Here is a 17478-nt window from a genome sequence, read left to right as displayed (position 1 = left end):
ACTGGCTGTCTAGTAATAGAGTTTGCATTAGCATTTCCCAGTCTACTGTGGAACTCACATCCCGTAGGGGGAGAGGGAGTGGGCAAGGAAAAAAACAGGGAAACTAATAAATTCCCCAGTTGTGTGAAGTGATAGGGAAGAAGGTTCAGGCAAGTCATTCGTGAGGAGTGGCTGTTGAGGTGAGGCTTGAAGCTCCAGGAAACAGAGGTGAGAGGGTCCCACCCACGCCCAGGCAGGTGACCCGGAAGCCTCCAGCAGCATGGATTGCTGATGCAAACCTTCCAAAAGATTATTTTTCTAGAATGAAAGGTTCCATTAACTACAAGCTTGGGAGGAAAGGTTTGGTTGGTTGCTGGGTGAGAAAAATAGCTCACTACAGGGAAAAGAAGCAAACTGCACCTCACATCTCAGACAAGTGGAAAGATCTGAGACCTCACAGCATGAAAGCCAAAAGAAATCAGAAGCTAATCAGAAAAAAGAGGGGGGAAGAGCAAAGGATCATCACATAATCTGAAAGCCACAAATCACAATCTCAGACGAAAGTCAGATGAATTGTGCTACACTGAAATGAAGAATTTTAGCCAAAACAATGCTGCTGACAAATAGAGCCAATGTGTAAGCTCAGGGAGACCGCTTTACATTGCATAAAGCAAGAGATTACAGTGTAGACTAAGGGCAGATGGCAGGACCCAGGGACAAATCCAGCTGGTTGTTTGTCTTTATAAATACAATTTTATTGGATCACAATTGCATTAATCCATGTCCCTGCTACCTCTGCAAAGCTGCAGGGCTGTGATATAGACCCACAAAGCCTACAATATTTACTATGTAGCCTTTTATGAAAAAAAAAAAACATTGTATCACCCCCACCAGATACTAGAGAGTAATGAGTAGGAGATACACCATAAAAATTAGCAACCAAGGGCTGAAGAGATGGCTCAGTTGTTAAGAAAACTTGTTACTCTTCTAGAGCTTGGGAATCTCTTCAAGATTCAGTTCCCAGGACCCACATGGGAACGTCTGGCCTCCATGAGCACCAGGCATGCATGTGGTACTTGTGCATATACACATAGGCAAAATGCTCATACACACAAAGTAATAAAATAAAATATATGAAAAACAAATTTTGATTGGCAACTATATCCTGGTGGTGTAGGGCAAGGGCAGCTCATTGAAGATGTTGCTGACAATGAACTCAAGTCCCTCAGAAGTTGGCTGTGTACTCCCCACCCCAGGCAACTGATCAGGGAAGTCAGACCAAGCAGGTTTTAGAGCTTGCTCCACTCTGCTGGAAGTTTTGAAACTCATATAGAAGCATTCTGATTGTTCCCTCGAGCCAGCACTGCAGCTAGGGGTGAGACAACACCTAAGCCTTGTCTGTTTTGACAGAAAATGGCACTAATACCTGGGAGACCATAAAATGGAGGGATTGCTGGGGAAGCAAGAGTGGCTGGCATCTAACTTGACCCCGAAGTCACCCAACCCCTGGGCTCCCAGTTGACCTATTTGAGGCTGCTTGAGTTTTAGTGGCTAAGTCAAGACGGTGGGAAAGCAAACAAGCTTTGGGGCAGAAGTGGTGTGAAAGGGAAGGGCAGAGTAGTCTCTTGTCCATTTCTCTGCGGACAAGAAAAGAGGTCGGACAGGAAATGAAACAGGTTATAAACCTCGGCATGGCACCTCTGCAGAGATCCACTGCCCCATGGGGATTCACTGGATCCTTAGCTCCTAACCTTCCAAGACAATACCATCAGCTGGTGGTTAATTGTCCAAACAGATGAGCCAGTGAGGAAGGTTCCATACCCAAACCATAACCAAGAGTGAAGGCATCTGCACCCATGTGGAAGGTGGGGGATGATGAGCATGTAGGAGAACAGCTTTGCCCTCCCATCCCAGACACACGCATGTTCACACATATGCCTGCCAGCCTGGGGGAGGGAGTGGCAGGGAGGAAGTAGCAGAGGACTCTGCACATTCCTGCAGCAAGAACTCACAAGACTCATCCTGGCATGCTCTGCCTGCTGGGATAGGTCACTGGCTTGGGGCAGGTCCCTAGAAAGCTGGGGCTGAGATGGAGGGGTGCTATGGAGGAATGTTTCCAGGAGTGCTCTGTAAGCACCTCCCTACTACCTATAGAAACGTAAGAGTAAAGGGTAAAAAAAGTCTTAAAAGATAAGGACTGAAGGCAGCAAGAAAGGAGAGCCAAGGGACAGTATGGTCCCCACTGGAGCATCCAGGCCTTGCAAGGCTGTCTCTGTGTGTAGGGACAACACAGTTGCTCACTGTTAAAGCTGGGGAGTGGTCTTTATATATTACCCAAAACGGTTGTTAGCCCTGGGCAACCCTAGGGGAGATTGACTTGCCTTCCTCCCATGGAAAGTTGGCATCTCCCACTGACCAGAACAGTTATTGACAGAGTAAGGGACATCCAGAGACCCAGAGAAAGGGTATGGGGAGCAGGGGTTAGGGGGGACAATGTCTTTTGCCCCCTCTATTAAGGCAAGGAAGGAAGTGGCAGCATACCATAAAGTATAAAGACAGACCGGCAGGATGTCAGCAAACCCATCAGAAGCCCAGTATGGGCGGAGGCAACAGGAACCAGGTGCCCTACTAAGCACCACTGACACCTGGACCCTGAACATCCTCTTCCCCACAGACATGGGGAAAGAGTAAAAGCTAGAGCTAACTGAGATTGAGCTTTCCACCGTCCAGCAGAGAATGAGATCCAGAAAGGAAAGGTCCCATGGTCCCACTCCACTAGTTTGCCATCACTGCACAAGCTCCCACCCAAGGCATAAAAGAACACCATTAACAGGACAGACTGTTAACAAGTTCATTAATCATGGGCCTTTTCACACTTCCACAATCCTGGTGGTTTAAAGGGAGGTCTCCCCACTTAATTACAGTGTTTAGCAATTAACAGTCCATCAGCTACCACAGCCCATCCCTGGCTTTCAATAAAAGACAAAGGGCTTGAATTCCACAAGCGTTCCCTGCAGGGGTCTTCAGCTCGGGCAGAGAGCCTGGCTTGGTGTGAACAAGATAATTATATTTGGTGTCAGCAGAGCAGTTAGGCCAAGGCAGCACTGTTGGTTCAAGCAGGGGTGCTCCTCCGGGGTGCTTCTCCCCTCCCTGACAACACTGGTTTTGAAGGTTTATTCTGCAGCATCCCATGTCCTGCCTGCGGCTGGATGGACAGGTCCGTTTTTGTGGGTGCTGGTAATGGCTCAGATCCAACCTCAAGGTGATAAAGACCATTTGCTCATGATTTCCAGGCTTCAATCAGGGCAGCTGGGTAACCCTATAAAATGCCTCACACCTTCAGCTTTCTCGCCAGCACAGTATCAGACGTCTCAAAAACAAAGAACGACCAAAAAAAAAAAAAAAAATCCAAGGACACGCTGCATGTTAGGTGCCGTGGGGACCCCGGTCTGTAACACTCAGAACGACTATACACGCGCTGGACACTTTGAGAAAGCCTTACAGAGGTGGGATGAAGGCTCAGTCAGCAAGGTGGACCCAGTCTGATATCCCAGATCCACATAAGAAACCACACTCACCTGTACTCACGCTGGTGTACACATGAACACGCATACACACACATACAAAGCTTTCATTGAGCACCTGTGTACAAAAGAGCCCACACTATCACAGTGCACTCGATGTATTTCCTGACCAGGACACACCTCTCTAAACAAGACTAAGGGGGACCTAACCAGGGCTCCAAAGTACCTGTGTACCTGTAACGGTGGCAGCCTTGCAGCTGCTGGGTCTCCTGCTTGGTGTTCTAGGGCCACTCTTGTGCCTGGCATTCACCCAACATCACACAAGTGAGATTCCTTCACAGTTGCGTATAGATGTGCTCTCTCCCCACTCTCAGTGTGAACCGATCACTGTGCAAGCATACGGAGTTTCCTTTCCCATGCTTCTGCTCTATGGGCCCAAAGGTGGTTTATAGAGTAGTTACGAATAGAGATGCTGTGAACAGTCGTGTTACAATCCTTTTCAAAACTTAAACTTTCAATTTTGAGATAATTGTAAGTGTTTCTGTGATTGTGAGGAAAGGTGTGGATTGGCTGCGTATGCACAGTCCCCTTGAATGGAACATCTTACAAAACTATAGTAAAACGTTACACAGAGAGACTGTATTGACATGGACCACAGGTGCTCCTCGGATTTCCTTTACAATATGTGTGTGTGCACGTGTGTGTGTATGTGTGTGTATGTATATGTGTGTATGCATTTATGTGTATATATATATGTGTGTGTGCATGCATTTATGTGTGTATATGTGTGTATGCATTTATGTGTGTATATATGTGTGTGCATGCATTTATGTGTGTATATGTGTGTATGCATTTATGTGTGTATGTGTGTATGCATTTATGTGTGTATATGTACGTGTATGCATTTATGTGTGTATATGTGTATGCATTTATGTGTGTATATGTGTATATGCATTTATGTGTATATATGTGTGTGCATGCATTTATGTGTGTGTATATGTATGTGTATATGCATTTGTGTGTATATATGTGTGTGTGCATGCATTTATGTGTGTATATATGTATATGTGTTTATGTGTGTATATGTGTATGTGTTTATGTGTGTATATGTGTGTATGCATTTATGTGTATGTGTTTATATGTGTATATATGTATGTGTGTATGTGTATGTGTGTGTATATATGTATATATGCCTGTGTGTATATATGGGCATATGTGTGTGTGCATTTATGTGTGTATATATGTGTGTGTGCATTTATGTGTATATATGTGTATATATGTATGTGTGTGTGCATTTATGTGTGCATATGTGTGTGCATTTATGTGTGTATATATGTGTATGTGTGTATATGTGTGTATATGCATGTGTATATATATGCATATATGTGTGTGCACGCGTTTATGTGTATATATATGTTTATATGTGTGTATGCATGTATATGTGTGTGGGGGGTGTGTATGTATGTGTGTGTGTGTGTCCGTGTGTGTGTGTGTGTGTGTGTGTGTGTGTGTGTGTGTGTGTGTGATTCTATTCTTTCTGCTATCTGTACAGGATCACACACCCTCACCACAGTCAACCACTCAACAGTTTCATCCCTAACAGTAAGGGAGGAACTTACACAGGAACCTGAAAAAGGATTGGGCAGCTGTATGATTCCTGACCGTCACTTACTATGTGAAATATTAGTTTTTGTTTTAAGCTAACACATATAGATATTTTAAATTTTTTGTGTATCTGTGTTTTGCCTGAATATTATGTCTGAATATGTGTCACACGTGTGCCTTTTGACTGTTGGAGGTCAGAAGAGAGTGTTTGGAGTTACAGACAGTTGTGAGCTGCCACATGGGTGCTGGGAATTGAACCCTCGTCTTCTGGAAGAGCAGCCAATGCTCTTAGCTGCTGAGCCATCTGTTGGGGCCCTGGAGGGTTTTTTGTTTGTTTGTTTGTTTGCTTGCTTTGGATTTTTGTTTTTGTTTTTATTTGGATGGGTGCTTTGCTTCCGTGTATGTGTATAAACTGTGTGCATGCAGTGCCCACGGAGGCCAGATGAAAGCCATCAGATCTTCAGCAACTGGAGTTAAAAACAGCTGTGAGATACTTTGTGGGTTCTGGGAATCAAACCTTGGAGCTCTGGAAGAGCAGCCAGTGCTTTTAGCTGCTGAGCTGTTTCTCCAGCCTCAGCCCTGAGATACTTGTATAATGGGATATTTGGGGATGACCCTCAAGCCTATCTGCTTACTTCTGTATCAGACATAACCTGCGCATGTAATCTGCAGTTTTATCTTATAGTCTCTGTGTGCTTGCATCCTGACTTGTCTCATGAGGCCACGGATGAAATTTTCCACTTGTGACACCAGGTTAGTGCTTACAAGCTTTGGAATCTTTGGGATTTTCAGATTTGGGGTGTCCAAGCTGTGCCTCTATCAAACCCTTGATTTAAAACTAGACAGAAATCTAGTTTGGAGAGACTCGCTGATCAAGGGTGTTTCTGGTCTTTTGTAAAATTTGAGTTTAGGTCTCACAGCTGCCTATTAAATTCCAAGTCCAGGGAAACTCTTCTAGCTTCTAGGGGTACCAGCACACACAGGCACATGCACAAATACATAAAATCAAGGTAAAACCTTTTAAAAATATGTTTAATTAAAAAGAAATGCAAGTCTCAGGGTCTCCTTCAGACCTGTGCTGGGCTGTTAAAGTCTCCATGACCCCCCAGACAGCTCAACTGTACATATTTTTTTTAGTTTTGATTCCCTGCTGTATTACTAACGTGACATGGCCCCTTTGAAATGGACATAGTCATATGGGCTCATTACATTTCTCATCACTGCAACCAAATACAGGACAGAAGAAACTTGAGGGAAAGGAGAATTCATTTTGGCTCATGGCTTTAATGGTTACAGTTCACCACTATGAGGAGACCTGTGTCCTAGTTAGGTTTCCATTGCTATAACAAATACCAGGACTAAAAGCAACTTAGAAAAAAGGGAAAGGGTCTGTTTGTCTTACATATCCAGGGTCACAGTCAGAAACCAAGGCAAGAGCTGAAGCAGAGGCCATGGAGGGGTGCTGCTCACTGGCTTTGCTCTCCATGGCTTGCTCAACCTGCTTTCATACACCACCCAGGGCCACTGCCAGCCCACCTACAGTGGCAACACCTACAGTGAGCTGGGCCCTCCCATGTGAATTATTAATCAAGAATTTATCTCTTGCCTACAGGCAATTCAATGGAAACATTTTCTCAGCTGCAGCTCTTCTCAGATAGCTCTTGCTTATGTCAAGTTGACAGAAGGCTAACCAGGATTCGTGGCAGCCAAAAGGTGTAACTGGGACCCCCTCACATCTGAGCAGAATCAGAGAGCAGAGAGAAGTGAATGCTGGCACTTGGTGACCTTTCTCCCTTTTCTCTCTTTATTAAGTCGGAGGCCCCCAGCTCATGTGGTGGTACCATCTACATCCAGGGAGGGTACTACCTCCTTGATTAAACTTTTCTGGAAATGCCCACGTGCACACCCACAGGTGTGTCTCCTAGGTGATTTCAAGTCCAGTCAGGTTGACTACTAAGGGATTTGACTTCTGGATTTATGATAACGTGCATGACACAATAAAGCAAGCATTCACTCCCCACCTCTACCTGTCTGAGTCTGGCTCCCCCTGAAGCTGATCCTGACACTAGGATAAGGGCACGAGCAATTTATTTGGTTAGCAAAAGTAATAAGTTAGGGTCCTGGGGGAGTGACCTGAGGAAGGGGGCCAAGCTAACGAATGTCATGCTATCAGTCAAACGAGGTACCTTGCTAGCTACTTGAACCCTAATACTGTAACCTTGCAGGGAATTCTGGGATATGCAAGGCGGGAGAGGGGGTTAAATACCCAGCACTTCTTACTTATGCGAAGGCAAAGGAAGTTCTCCAAGAAAGCAAGATGGGTGTGGGCAGCCTCCAGCACTCTAGCCTTCATGCAGGCGCTGACACGATGGAGGCTGAATGAGCCAACTAGAGGCAGGAAATGCATGCCTTCAGCTAACATTTACACTGTGGGTGCATGCACATGTGCACACATACAATGCCTTGCTTTAGTAAAGGCTACAGGGAAAAATACTAACCCCCTGGGAGAAGACATCTGTGGTATCAAAAATCCAAGGATGACTGTTTCTGTTCTCAACTAGACAAATCTATCAAATTAACCACTTCCAACAGGAAACAAGTAGAAGGTGATCATGAGGCAGTCTGCAGAGGAAGAGGCTCTCCAGTCAAAGGCCTGGACAAAAGTAACCGAGAGGCTCCACTTCCTTTCCTTTAATTTAATTTATTTATTCATTTTACACCCCAGTACCAGCCTATCTCTCCTCCAAGTCCAGTCCCCCAGTTCCTTTCCCCATTCCCACCTCCCTTCTTCTCTGAGAAGGGGTACTTTCCCCTCCCCCCATAACACACACACACACACACACACACACACACACACACACACACACACACGTACCAGCCACTGAAGGACTAGGAACATCCTCTCTTACTGAGGACAGACAAGGTCCAGTTAGAGGAATGGGATCCACAAGCAAGCATCAGATTCAGGGACATGCCCCACTCCAGTAGTTGGAGAAACATGCATGAAGACCAAGCTGCACATCTGCTACATATGTGTGGGAGCCTAGTTGCAGTCCATGCTTGCTCTCTGGTTGATGGTTCCGTTTCGGAGAGCCCCGAAGGGTCCAGATTAGTTGACTCCGTTGGTCTTCCTGAGGACTCCACTTTAAACACCCACCCTCCAGAGGACAACAGGAGAAGTGTGAGGGGGTGGGACCCATGCACTGCTGTAGGGTGTAAGCTGAAACCAAGCTTCTGGAAAGGTTCCTGGTGGCATTAAGCTATATTCAGAAGCCATTGGCCCCGGCTGCCCACACAAATACCCACAAGCACCAGGAGTTCACTTCGTGGTTTTATCCTGGGAAGCTACATTGGCGTGTTTCCCTAGGAAGTAGATGCAGAAGCTAAGACAGTGCTGTCTGAATAACAGAGTCCACCGCACAAGATGCAGAGTGGGAAAAACAGGAGCTGGAACCGGAATGAGATTTACAGAAAAATCCCATTATGTAAAGTGAAAACAGACGCAAGGCAGAGCATGCATGAGAGTGTAGAGCAAACAGATTTGAAAGAGCTGTGGGCAGTGGGGTGGGAGCCTGCTATAGAACTTAAGGGACTTACAACTTGTGCCCCAAATCAGCTCTGGTTACCTGTCCTCAAGAAGCCAATTTTTAAAGAAGAGCCTAATTTTTAATAGCAGAAAAAGATTTATTCAATATGGCCACACCGAGAAGAGGGATAAAGAGATTCAGCAAACCCCCAAGTCCATCTTCAGGGTCGTGAAGGGAGATCAAAGTTTAAATTGAGGGACCAAGACGGGTTCATCTAAGCCGTCCTGGTCATGGTGCAGTCCCGCCCACATGAGTCTACCTGTCACTCTAGGCTCTGTTAGAACTGTGTGAAATGTTTTCAGGAGACAAGCTCCCGCTCGAGCTAGCACACTTTCCTTTTCACAGCATGAGTTTCCTGGGGAAATTCTCATTTGGGGGCCGGGGGTGGAGTCCAATGTTTCAATAGTCTGATAGTATCATTAGAATCTCTTCATTACTACAAGGACACTCAGAGCAGCTCGGAAAAGGTGATTGGCGGAAATGAATGGCCATTAGGTGGGAACGTTTTCTTAACTAAAGCGTGCAAAGCCAGGCAGGGGTGTAGCTCAGGGATAGAGCGAGTCTCTGGCACGTGTAAAGCCCTGGGTTCAAATCCTAGCATGTTAAGGGGTGAGGGAGCCCAAATCAAAAACACATACATATATACTATAAAATAACTATACAATATACAATAATATTTTTATAATGATAAAAAGCACACAGCACAAATCTTACAGGAAATGACTCACTAATCTGATGTCTGAACATAAAACATTTGTAAAAATTTTTAAAAATGAGAAAATGAAAAGAAGAAAAGATAAGCCAGAGACTGTGGAAACCCTTAGGACGTTCCATAAATGGAAAGGAATCGTCTCTGAAAAACAGAGGATATTCACAGAGGGCAAGCAAAGGTCAGCTACTTCTGAAGGATTGTCACATGGACAGAGTAACTGTAAAGCAATGATAAAAAAACATTATCTGGCGGTGGGTCTGCAGAGGCCTCTCATTGGTCACTGTGAGTCACGTGGTTGATCTGCAGGGCCCTCTCATTGGTCACTGTGAGTCATGTGCAGGGGCCTCTCATTGGTCACTCTGAGCCACGTGCAGGATCCTGTCATTGGTCACCGTGAGTCACGTGGTTGATCTGCAGGGATCTCTTATTGGTCACTATGAGTCACACTCTGCTCTGGTGTCATGGCACTCACAAGATGTCTCCTTTCTTTCCTTGTCTCTTTTGCTACCCGCCTGAACTCTGAGGGAAGCCAAAATTCCAACCTACATTGACCCTCAGTTTCCTCCAGATTTGGCCCACGGTGCTCCACAACAGTATTTAACAGCCCATAACATGCATCAAACGTTTGTGTAAATGTCTTGAAGTTGTCAACAGCAGCTTCTTTGTGGTAGAGACTTGGCCTCTTAATCCACAGAAGTACCTCCGGGTAGGTGCTATGAGTCTTATTTTGCAGATAAAGAAATTGAACCTTGAGTGGTTGAAAGGCCGTCCAGGATGGAAGCCTGGCTCATATTCAGGAGAGGGGCCTCCTGTGGCACCTCTCATCTAGTGTGTGTGTGTGTGTGTGTGTGTGTGTGTGTGTGTGTGTGTGTGTGTGTGCGCGCGCGCGTACATGAGCATGCGTGCCTTTGTCTCCAACTCACTATGTAGCTGGAGATGACCTAGCACTTCTGACCCTCCTGCCTCGATCTCTCAAGTCCTAGGATGAAAAATTTATGCCACGAGGCCTGTCTCCTTTTTTTTTTTTTTTTTTTTTTTTTTTTTTTTTTTTTAATGTGAAAGCCCTGCAGAACCCTGAGAATTTGCATAGGAGGCAGAACTCAGCTCTGCAGAAGCCCTCCTGCACTTTAAGAAGGAAGTGAACCTCAGTGGGGGTGGAGAGCGGCCTCCTTCTGTGGTGTAGGGAGGCCCCTATGCTGCCTTTCTCTCTGAACTCAGGCAGTCTTTGTGACTCTGTGTTCACACTCCTTACCGTGGATCTTTTTCTAACCATCTCTGGCCCAGATCTTACACATGAGGGGGGTATATTACTTGTGGACAACAGGGGGCTCTACAGGCTTTAAAAGACAGCAGCTGTCATGACATAGGCACACCTACACCTACCTCTCACATACCACAACACATACATACCACATACATACCATATGTATACATACCATAAACACACCCCACATGCCACACATACGTGTACATCCATATCTACACATGTACATACATATCACACACATACACACATTCCACACACACCCCTACACACTACCAAACATAAACACATGCATGACTACTACAAAATCCCCACCACACACACACACACATATACCCCCATACCACACACATATACACCCCACAAACCACACTTATAAACCACAAACCACATTAACACCACACACACACACACCCATTCCACACACACATACCGCCATTCCACACACATATACATCCCACAAGCCACACTCATAGATCACAAACCACATTAACACCACACACACACACACACCCATTCCACACACACATAACCCCATCCCACACACATATACATCCCACAAGCCACACTCATAGATCACAAACCACATTAACACCACACACACACACACACACACACACACACTTGCATGTCAGGTAAGACGGCCCTGGACTCTGCTCCGGTGGCAGCAGCTGAGTCACAGGTGGAGTGATGTGTTCTAACTTGCCTCACCTTTCCCCTGGAGTTGCCAGCAAGGAAGATGTGGGGTATGGGATGTTCAGGCGCTAAGCTCAGTTTCACTGGTTTGTGGAGATACAAGGCCAGCTGCCCGTGGTGTCTCCTCATGAGAGTCTTCAAGGGGATCCAGGGAGAAGGGGCTGGTCAGGGCAGACAGGAGCACAGTCAGGGCAGTCCTCCGGGCCTGTGGGGCAAGAGCAGCTCAGGAAGCCAGCTCTTGTCTTCCTCTCCCTCTGCCCACCCGCCCTGCAGGCTGACCTGACTGCTGTCCCCTTATCCTGGCCACCCATCCTGCATCCTTGGCTCAGTCTTGACTGACTGGCATGTTCTTGTTCAGTGGGCGAGGTGGCTGCATTAGAAGTGGCTGAGACGAGTCAGGAAAACCTGTGGATTCTGTTCGTCTACTTTTGCTGCCAAGCACCACGTCCTTCTTTTTATCTGAAAGCCTTTAAAGCCTCTCCCATTTATCAAGATCTAAAAGGGCCAAAATGGCTGACATGCAAATGCTCCCCAACTCAGCACACCAGTGAGAAGCACACAGGTGACAGCACACCCTTCTCCTCAGCCATTTCTCTGTATCCACAGTCCCTGGTGAGATCTGTGTCTCCTCAACTTCGGTCAAGCAAGCTGTTAACATCTCCCACCGAGGTCTCGGTTCTCAGCAACACCTTAACAACAGCGAAATGTATGTGGAGGGGACAAACCTAAGCCAGTTTCCCTTGGGGAGAGGCAGATAAAGCTGGATTTGAGCAATGTAATCCAGAGGGAATGTAGCAATCTCATCCAGTGGCAGTGCTGGCTCCAAAGGGAGTTTTTGTGAATATTCAGCCGTGGGACAGGCCCAGAGGACTCCATGACTATCACTAGGGATCCAGGGCTTGGGAGCAGAGAGAGCTCTCAAGTGGGCAAGGCCTGTGCATCCGTTATTTTCACCTTGTCAAGATGCTTGCCGAGATAGTGGTGCATCCTAAAAATATTGTGTGTTTTGGAACAGGTTCTCATTCTGCTAGAATGTTTAAGTGGTGGTACCTGGGTCACACACTGCTGTGAGCATTAAGCAGTTAATGCCTGTCACGCCCTTAGCAAACGTGCAGCACACGGTACATGCTCAACAAGCAATGAGTAGTGAGCTAAGTGGGCCCTGACGGAAAACGAGGAGGAGTTTTTCAAAAGACAGTTGCTTGTTTAACACAGGGTCTCCCTGTGAAGCTCTGGCTGACCTTGGACTCACGGTTATCCAACCATCCTCTGCCTCTCGGATGCTGGAATTAAAGATGTATCCCGCCTCGCCCAGCTCAAAAATATTTTCTCTTCTTTCTCTTTTTAAAAAATTATTGGGGCTGGGGATTTAGCTCAGTGGTAGAGCGCTTACCTAGGAAGCGCAAGGCCCTGGGTTCGGTCCCCAGCTCCGAAAAAAAGAACCAAAAAAAAATTATTTATTTATTTTATGCATATGAGTACACTGTAGCTGTCTTCAGACACACCAGAAGAGGGCATCAGATCCCGCCCATTACAGATGGTTGTGGGCCACTGTGGGGTTGCTGGGAGTTGAACTCACGACCAACGGAAGAGCAGTCAGTGCTCTTAACCGCTGGGCCATCTCTCCAGACCCTCAAAAATCTTTTGAGCACTGTCCATATCTTCAAAGTAAGCAACTGGCCTCTCAGCATAGAGCATCTAAAAATAGGCACACTTGTGGGCAGAAGGGGGTCACAGGAGCACTCACAGGGGACCTGCCTTGCCTCTGAGGGGTTTCTGTCTCTTTAAAGCCAGAAAACAATGTCACCACCCACCCAGCCCTGGATGGCTGAACACGGCTGCCAAGATTTCAGCTCTAACAGGGTAAGGAGGGTCAGGATCGTTCAGTACTAAGATGCATTCTAAGGGGCAAGAGGGAGGAAAGGATCACACCCACCTCCAGAATTCCAACACTGACACAGGAGAGCAGGAGTCAAGCAGACCCAGAATCTGGGTCGATTGGCATAGCCAAGAGCCTTGACCCACTGAGCCATCTTTCTGTCCCTGCTGGAATACGTTTACGCAAATAATAATGACCTCCAGTCTCCAGGACTGCTTCTGGTCCCCAGACCCAGAGCATCACTTGGTTGTCAGCAGCAGGGCCTGCCTTCAAATTCAAAGTCAGTAATTTGCAGTATCAATGTCCTCCAGAAGTACAGAGCCCCTGCACTCCAGCAGTAAAGGCTTAAGGATAGGCAGGAGACCTGGCCTGAACCCCCACCAACCCGCCACTCTCCCACTCCTGCTAGGGGATCCAGTACTCAGGCCCAAAAATGTCTGGCTCTGACACCTGGGGACCGACCACCAGGGGTTTCAGGAACCTTGGAGAAGGTCCTTTGAATCACAGAAGCTCCTGGGAGGGTTTTCTTAAGTCTGGTGATTTTCTTCTTTTTCTTCTTCTTCTTTTCAAACCCCTCTGAGAAGGAAGTAAGTTAATTGATCAAGCCAAAGCTGTGTGAGTTCCCTTGTTCCCTTTTCTGCAGCCAGATGAAAGTGTGCATCTTTGATGTGTGTGAATTAACACCTTCTTTGGCTCCTCCCTCTCACTGCCACAGCACTTTCAGTGAGAACTGCCTGGGGGTGCAGGCCGAGAGCGGAGCAGGAGGAGGAGGGCGGGAGGAGAGCTCTCTTCCTTTTCTACTATTTTGAGGAATTCATCCCAGAATAGGTAAAGCAAAATAGCATCCTAATTAATATGCGGCCTTTTGGAAACAGGAAGCAGCACACAGCTCCGTGTTACCCTGCAGGGCTGAACCCCACGATCGGCCCCAGCCCACTCTTCTCCATCCTGTAACCTCCTCAGCCCAGCATCAGGGCTTCATAACAACCCCACACACAGCTGGAGAGGGTCAGTGAGGAGGATTTGACCTTTGTCCTGGGTGCGTGAATGAGACGGACCAGGGATGAGGAGGAGCTGGGGAGAGACTACAACAAACCTGGCAAACAGGGAGAAGGGTTTAGAACAAGCCTCATTTTGTTTGGGGGAAGTTCCTCTGCTGAGCCAATGCTGGGCTGATTTGCACTTGCTACCCTGGAAGCTGGAGCTTTCCAGAGACAACGTGGCTCTGTCAAGAGGGGCCATCTCCAAGTTGCTGAGGGCTCTCTGCAGTGTCAGAGCTGAATTCTGAGCTACTTAGGCCCAAGGTTCTTTATCCAACCCACTCTTACCTAAGCCATCCATCCAGGTTCCTTACTCAACCAAATCTCCTTGGTGTAAAGAACCTGCCAGCTGCTTCTCCTTCCTTGGGGATCCTGAGTCCATAGATGGCATGCTCCACCCCCTACCTTCATCTCGCCTGTTCTGACCCTCAGACCACAGATGGTAAGTGAAAGAAGTCAGTCAACCTCCATCCGGGCTGAAGTGACACTTCTGGTGGGTCCCCTCCCACCATCTCCCACAGGATTATCTGTCCCCGGGGGCACACACATGCACAGTCATTCACGTGTCCACACTCACATATGTACAGTCACTCAAACATCCACACTCACACGTGTGCATGCCTGCACCACCTGAATAATTCTTTCTCACATGTTTGCACATTTTTGTAGAACCAATAGCACTTTTGACAGTTGGAATACGAGAGAATTCTACTCTGGAGAAGCCATAAACCTTGGCCATATTAGAAGTAACAGGATCCCTCGATTCGTCCTGATTGAACTCAGAGTCTGCCCCGGATGGTGCGTTCAGGCATAACTACCGGATTCTACTATTTCATCTCTTGGTACCCCCTAAGAGGAGGCAGAGATGTTGGGGTCATCCTTTCCTCCTGACAGTTGAGGAAATCAAGGCAAAGGCAAGTGGTTTACTCCAGAGTCCTTCCTAATACAGTGTGGGCTCCCTCAGGGCTCCTGTTCAGTACTGATTTCCCTGGAGCCAGGGTCTTCGCACCACAGCTCCAGTCTTCCCAAGACCGTCTAGCACAAGAGGCAACTTTAGCTGTCACAGTAGAAGTTCTGGAGATCGCAGGGAGTGACTGTCTAGGTGGCTGCTCTGCCCCAGACTTGGGGGTAGAGGTGGTCATGAGAACGAGGAGGAACAACTCCTGGGAGCTCACAAGGTGCTGACCATCTCTTAGTCACAGGAGCAGAACCAAGGCTATCTGATTTATACACCAACACCAACAGGCGAGCCTCCCTCCAGCCCTGACGTGGACAGGCCAAAAGCTAGTCTTCAACATGGTAAAAGATTTAGGGCACTTGCAAGGAAGTCAGGAGCCCTAGAAATCACCACAACATGAGAACTAAGCTGCACTCGGAGTCCCTAGCACAACAGCCTGCTCTGCAGCACCCTGAACACAGCCAGGAAGGCGGGTTTGGAATGAAGACTCCTTTATTCAAGCAGTCAGTGATGATGCTGCCCGTGGGAGAGCACCACTTCCTGAAGACGCCCTGACGCTTGTCTGGGGCTGGAAAGATGGCTTCCTAAAAGCTGTTGAAAGCCCTGGCTGCTCTTACAGAGGACCTAAGTTTGGTTCCCAGAACCAACATGGTGGCTCACAACCACCTGCACCTCCATCCAGTTCAAGCAGATCTGATGCCCTCTTGTGACCTCTGCAGGTACCATACACACAGGGCACGTGAATATATGCAGCACTCATAAAATGAAAATAAATCTTTAAAAAGAAAAAACCCATATTTATCTTTCTTTGTCCATGTCTGTCTGTCAGTCTCTATCTCTTTGTATTCTCTCTCTCTCTCTCTCTCTCTCTCTCTCTCTCTCTCACAGACACACACACACACACACTCTCTCTCTCACACACACATACACACACACTCATACACAAACACACAAACACGCACACACACACACACACACACACACACACACAGACGCACACACACACTGGTTCTATATGGGCTAATTCTCCACCCCCATTGCTTTTCCTCTCATTAAAACTAATAATTTTCTCTGCATACAGAACATTCATAGTAGCCTTAGTGCTTTTTAAAAATTCAATGGCTTTTCTTATCAATTTAATTATTTCAACACATTGTTCAAGTTAATTAACTTTTCAGAGTTGATTTAATTTTGTAGTCACAAAGGGTTTTTAAGCTCAAGAAAACTGTTTTTTAAAGTCAATAATACAAAATGAGTGTGTTTGTTATTGAAGTTTGAGCTGTAAAAAAAAAAAGGACATCTGCATTTTCCAATCAGTAGGCCAGCCACCACCCACATGTCGGTCTCTTAATATTTTGTGCATTTCTTTTTTGTGATTTATGCAAATTCGTGTCCTTTTTCTCCCCTGACATCGTGAATATTTTACAATACCATTACAAACCCTAAGTGTAATTTCAATGGCTCCTTAGCATTCATTTTCCTACTCCGTGGGTTGTTTAGGCAGAGCCTAACTTGCCAGCATTTAGCATATTCTGTTCCTTATCGTTGGGGCACAGAGGCAAACACGTCTGTGTGAACCTTTGACCCCGATGCGTCTGTTTTCTCTGGCAACCTCTTAGAATGGAGGTTCCTGGGTGAAAGGGCACAGGCTCACATTCTGGAGTTTCTTGATACCAGTTGCTAAGTTGCCTTCAGAAAAGGGTGGAAGAGTACAGTAGCCACCATGGTGGCCGCACAGACGGATGAGAGCTGGATGAGAGCTTCTTTTGGTAATTTGAACACCGTTCCCCGGCTGCTATAAGTGTGTCGATGGTCTGTCCCCACACACGTTGTGAGCTTAGGTGTAACCCTGCTTCCCTGGTGGTAAACTGTTCAGCAGTTACTAGGCATCCTTTCATCTGCTACAGCTTTTACAATGTTTTATTTATTCAATTTTACTGTTTATGTGTGTGAGGGTGTATGTAAGCGCTCCACCAAGCATGCACACGTGGATGCTGGGAATCAAGCTTGCAACCTCTGCAACAAGTGCTCTTAGCCTTACAGAGCCATCTCTACAGACGTCTGTCACATCTCCAACAAACATTTCTCTGTCATTGACTCTAGGCCTCTTAACTTTGGCTTATGAAGTTTTTGGAAAATGAACAGTAGTTTATCGATCTTTTCCTTTTAAATGAGCCAAACATCGAAGATCAATACAAAAACACGCATCGAAGCTTCGGTTAAAACATACAGAG

General features: G+C 46.7%; 1 long non-coding RNA gene across 1 annotated transcript; it reads left to right on the top strand.

The window, feature by feature from the left end:
- The first annotated feature begins 9432 nt into the window (after positions 1–9432).
- On the top strand, positions 9433–16133 carry LOC102552982 (uncharacterized). The gene is made up of 3 exons (XR_356745.5): positions 9433–10113; positions 14592–14728; positions 14956–16133. It is a non-coding gene; the product is annotated as an uncharacterized LOC102552982 (long non-coding RNA).
- The last annotated feature ends 1345 nt before the right edge of the window (positions 16134–17478 follow it).

This window comes from Rattus norvegicus, chromosome 8 (assembly GCF_036323735.1).
Source record: "Rattus norvegicus strain BN/NHsdMcwi chromosome 8, GRCr8, whole genome shotgun sequence".
Lineage (NCBI taxonomy): Eukaryota > Metazoa > Chordata > Mammalia > Rodentia > Muridae > Rattus > Rattus norvegicus.
The sequence above is the reverse complement of the archived record's forward strand: the minus strand, read 5'-3'. Positions and strand labels throughout refer to the sequence as shown.